Source organism: Stegostoma tigrinum, unplaced genomic scaffold (genome assembly GCF_030684315.1).
Source record: "Stegostoma tigrinum isolate sSteTig4 unplaced genomic scaffold, sSteTig4.hap1 scaffold_94, whole genome shotgun sequence".
Taxonomy (NCBI): Eukaryota; Metazoa; Chordata; class Chondrichthyes; order Orectolobiformes; family Stegostomatidae; genus Stegostoma; species Stegostoma tigrinum.
Genome location: NW_026728819.1, coordinates 763,053 through 769,052, shown reverse-complemented (window position 1 = coordinate 769,052; position 6,000 = coordinate 763,053).

The following is a 6,000-nucleotide window of genomic DNA, read 5'->3' as shown; positions in this document are numbered from 1 at the left end:
CGACTGTATAAAGAGGGTTAGTTCAGAACAGTTGATTACTACAGTTTATGACAAGTACAGTCTGAGATGGCAAGCAGTTAAATCAACACAGCAATAAACAATGCCATGGATCCACATCAGTGTATTTATGTTTAATGTAGGCATGATCAGTATTGCAAATAAGCATTTACATTCACAGATTCCATTCAGCGCAATTTTAGGTCCATGCCAATTTGTTTGTAAGATTTTTTTGTTCTTGGTCACAAAAAGTGTTGGCATACTAGTTTAAATGGAATTGCATTCAATGTGCAAAAACTCAATTCATCAATCTTAGAATCTGAGTTGACAAGGTCTAATGAATCATGTTTAAATCAGTGTGCCATAAGTGTACAGTCAGCATGGTTACTGTCAGTGTGAAGCGTCCCACATCACGTAATGTGGACATGATAATTTTACCAAACTGACATCTAGCCGTCAGCTTCATCAGGGTTAGATTTCGTTAGCACAAAACCAGTGACACGCAATTACGTTCTGTAAAAACTCATTCCATTCAGAATGGTTCAAACAGTTTTGTAAACAAGTACACCAGCAAGGTTTTGTTCAATATGGAATGGTAAAATTAAACAGGGCTGGTTTCAGATTTTTGGTGTTCTGGCTTGTCACTTGTTAAACTCAGATAATAGACAAATTTGTTCACTTTAACACCCGCCTATAAATTCTCATTCAGTGAGGGCTGTTGAAGTTCAGTACAGTTTAATTTGTTAATGAAACGTCTAGATGAACGCTATAATATTTATTGAATCTGATTGGATTGATACATTTCTGTGCCCTAGTTGTGAATGTTAAATTTTATGTTTGTGCTTATGTCTGCAGAAGAAATTTCATTGAGCACAGCAATATTGGATTAGACGAGCACGGTTCAGTACACTGATACTCACTGTGAGCGCAACCAACAAATCTCATTCATTTTTAAGAAAATTCAAAATGCTGGTTTTTATTTTAAATGACAGTTGCTACTTTTAAGCCCCATAGCACTGACTGATGCATTGACACAGGGTGGCGGGTGGCAATATCGCTTCAACCTTCAACATCATTCTTCCCTCAGACCTGATCTCAAAACTCCGAGACAATGGTCTCAGCTCCCCTCTGTGCAACTGGATCCTTAGCTTTCTGCCCTGCAAACTGCAGTCAGAGAGGCAACTGCACTTTCTCCATAATAACACTCAACACTGGAGTTCCACCAGGAATACTTCTTCAGATTCCTAGTGTACTCCATGTGCACCCATGAATAAGTTGCCAAATTCCAAATGAATGCCATCTACAAGCCCACCGATGACACACTGCAGAAGGGCAGATATCTAACAGCGACAAGTCAAAATGCAGAAATGAGAGGCAGGGCTTGGTGACGTGGTGAAATGAGAACACTTCTGTCTCTCAGCGTCTACAAAACTAAGGAACTGGTCATTGACTTCAGAAGGAAAGGAGAGGAACATATCTCCATCTACGTCAACAGTCCCGAGTTTGAGAGGGGAGAGAGCAACAGGTCCCTCGGAGTGTCGATAACCGACAACTTTCCCTGGGTGTACAGCGTTGATGCGTTGGTCAAGAAGGCACAACAATGCCTCTTCTTCCTCAGCTGGTTCAGGAAATTTGGCATGACCATGAAGATCCTCACCAAATTTTACAGTGGCACAATTGAAAGCATAGAGTCGGTGTGCATATCGGCATGGAATAGAAACTGCTCTGTCCAGGACCGTATGAAACTGCAGAATGTAATGTGCACAGCCCAGGCCATTATTAAAGCCAACTCTCGAAACTAGGGACTCCATTTACATGTGGCGTTGTGGTGGAAAGGCTGCTAACATTATCAAATACCCATCACACCCTAGTAATGATTTCTTATAAACTCATCCAACAAGCAGAAGATGCAGAAAATCGAACACATTCATCAGCAGGTGAACGAATGGATTCTTCCAGATTGTTAAGAGATTGATGAATGGACTCATTAACCTCAAATAATGCTAATCTTATTGATGTTGTCTTGCCGAGCGTAGGCTTTGTGCAACGTAACCTGCATGGCTCTGAATACATTTTTAATATAGGTTATGATCTGTACATTTTTGCTTACTATGACCTGCCTGCACTACTGGTAAACAGACCTTTTCACTGCACTTCCGTTGACAATAATCTATCAATCAAATAATTCCCGGAGTTCCCGGGGAACAGAGTGTCCTTGAAAGTGGAAACGCGTGACATTGACAATATGCATTTGTGTCCCGATTGGAAAGAGAACCGCTTGATAGATTTGCTCCAAATTGAAATGTTTACTGGAAGCAGGAAGGTGAGGAAGATACAGGGTATACCGATTTAGATGTGAGTGCAGAAACAGCAAAAACAATTCCGGCAGCGCTAATGAGATTGTACAGCACAGAGGAGTTTTAATGCGTACAATCGGGGCTGATTGGCCCAACGTGCTGGGTAACTAGGATACAAAGATTGAGGAGACAGAAAGTGCTTACTAAAAAAAAAATGAAAGGATGCCCACAGGGTCCACTGGGGTGGCTCAGTGTTTAGCGCTGCTGTTAGATGTGCAGTCTACATGGATTAACCATGATAGATTGCCATGTGGTGTTCAGGGTTTTGCAGTTTAAGTGGATTAGCCATGATTAATGTGGGGATAGCGAAGCAGCTAAGAGTGGATGGAATGCTTGTTGGAGGGTCTGTGCTGACTCGATTAGCTGAATGTTTTCAGAAGATGAGACGTTCGGACTGAGTAAAAAGGAAATTGACGACTTTCAAGTGAATCTATAACTCGAGATCAACATTCCAAACCATCAATGGAGAAAAAAAATGACTGGAGCTGAATTTCTGTCACTTCGCGAAGCCGTTTCCAAAATATTTTGAAAGAGGCATATGCAGACACACAAGGATGGAATTTCACTGGGGGAGAGGGAGAGTCTGTAGCCGGTTGAGCGGGTGGAGCTGGAGTGTCATCGCGGAGCAGGGGGAAACACCCTCTGATCTGGTGGACTTTAAATCGAAAGAAATTTCGTGAGCATGTGCTGCTGAATAAGAGTGAGTACAACAAAACTCAAGGTGTCAAAATATTTGGTATATAATTCCACTTGGAGCATTATAAAATAGAATTGAACCGAGTTTATTTTGCTTTTTCCATGGTGTGACCTCCACACTGAGACCCTTAAAATCGATCCCAGACATCATCGTCACTGAAGCCGACCCTCAGCACGTACGAGCGCCACTAAGTGTACACACGTGGCGTAGCACACACACACACACACACACACACACACACACACAGAATGAATAAAAAACCATAACGAATAATAAGTGAACCTTTGCAGAGAGACTGATATCCGACTAAAATCAAGTTCCTTAAAGATGTGATTGCAATCGCCACAACGTCGGGTCCATTTAAAACTCATTATTCTCAGCTCATGATATTTGTAACCATTGGCAGCAAAGAATTCGTTATGTTTGAGTAAATATTTCTCCTGATTTAATTTTGTCAGACTCGTGCACTTTATCTTGTCTCCGTTTGACATTAGAATAGTAAAGACGATCATCCATTCACTTGGAAATATAAAGAGCAATAGCACAATTCTGGCAGAATTCGAAACCCCAGCCTTGAAAGATCGCTTTCCAGGGTACATTGAACAGTACAGCACAGTACAGGCCATTCGACCCACAATGTTGTGCCGACCTATTATCCTACTAAGTTCAATCGACCCTGCATACCTTACAGTTTACTGTCCCCCATGTGCCAATGCAAGAGCCGCTTAAAAGTCTCAAAAGTATCTGACTCCACTACCACTGATGGCAGCGCATTCCACCTGCCCACCACTCTCTGTATGATGAACCTACGTCTGGCATCTCCCCTATACCTTCCTCCAACCACTTTAAAATTATGTCCTCTTGTAATAATTATTTCTGCCCGGGGGGGGTAAGGTCTCTGACAATCCACTCTATTTATGTCTCTCATCATCTTGTACACCTCTATCAAATCAACTCTTATCCTTCTTTGCTTCAATAAAAAAAAGCCCTAGCTCCCTCAATCTTTCCTCATAAGACCTGCTGCCCTGTCCAGGTAACATCCTGGTCAAACTTCTAAACATCTCTAAAACTTCCATATATTTCTTTCCACATATTCCTACAATGAGATGACCAGAAGTGAACATAATACACCAAATGTGTCTAACCAGAGTTTTATAGAGCTGAATCATAACCTCACGGCTCATAAACTCAATTCCCCTGCCAATAAAAGCAAACACACCATACGCCTTCTTTCCAACCCTATCAACTTGGGTTGCAACTTTGAGGAATCTATGGACGTGGATTTTAAGATTCCTCTTTTCCTCCACACTGCCAAGAATTCTTCCTTTAACCCTCTGTTCTATATTCAAGTTTGACCTTTCAAAATGAATCACTTCACACTTTTCTGGGTTGAATTACATCTGCCACTTCTTTGCCCAGCTCTGCGTCCTGTCAATGTCCCATTGCAGCCTACAATAGCCCTCCACACTGTCCACAATTCCACCAACTTTCGTGTCATTGGCAAATTTACTCAGCCACACTTGCACATCCTCATCCAAGCCATTTATAATGGCCTCAAAGAGTAGAGATCCCAGAACAGATCCCTGCAGTACACTAATGGTCACGGAGCTCCAGGCTGAATGCTTTCCATCTATTACCACACTCTGTCTTCTACTGGACAGCCAATTTTGTATCCAAACAGCTAAAATTCCCTGAATCCCATGCCTCCTTACTTTGTGAATGGGTAGTGAGAAGTCTCACTCACTTTCCATTCTGCTACAGAGATATACACAGCAAAGTCTAGCTGCCCCTTAAAGCCCAGCAAGCAGGACTTCACCCATAGTTTTCTGATGTTTATTTGTCGATCATCATCCCATTTTCCAGAACTGGGCCTTGCCTATGAGTGCTCTGACACCTCATTTGATCATCTAAGTACTCCTGAAATATTTTGATGGTGAAAGATTTGCGACACATTCAGCAGTGGGCTTCAGATTCAACAATGACTATGTTTAAAAGCACCTCATTAATTGTAACTCTCATTCAAATCTCTTGTGGTTGTGACAACGCTCGGAATGGAAACACTCATTTCCTATCCTGTGTAGACATATCACTCCTCCTCTCTTTCCCACTCTCTTGCACATGTTGTGGTCTGATCTCGCAGGTCTCAAATTGGCGAGTTTCAAATCTGCCTGTCACAGAACGGATCAGAATCAGCCTCCTGCTGTAGTTAAACGACTCCATGGAATTCAGAAGCCAAAATATGGCTTCTGGAATTTTGAAACACAAATCGAAAGTGCTGGGCCGAATGAGTCTCCACGGCCTCTGCGGCAGCAATTTCCAAAGTTTCACCACATTCTGAGATCCCTCAACATTGTCTGCTGTTTGTCAAGCATTCCTGTTGTGGGAAATACACATTTCCATATATATATATATATATATATACTATATTAACATTTAGTGTTGAGTAAAGCTGAGGGTTGAAAATGCAAAAAACCAAGTCTTTTTTGTTGGGTTTCTTGGGCAGAGATTAATAAACATCAAATAGACCTAAGATCATGTTACATATGGTTAAATATTTAAGGTACTCGATAGAAGCAGAAATTACGCCTCTGAGAGACGGTTCAATTTCAAATTATTAGGATTTCTAATTAACCAAAAAAGCTCTGCCCATTTATAATGCATCACGGAGAATCATGGGCCAAATGTTTCAAAACAAAAAAAATCTATGCTATTCAACTGTGCGTGTTCACAAAGTTTATTCATATCTGAGTTTCCTTTATATAATTTTTAAAATCCCGCGCAATTGTTTCACAATTTATAAAGCTTCACATCAAATAATAGGCCTCACCTTTCAAAATTGTGAGCATTTTTATACTCAGTTTTCATCAGTTGTTCACAAAATGTCTGCATATCTGAAGTCATTCAGAGACCAGTTAATTTCCATTCCCCCCAAGCTGCCACGCCACAACC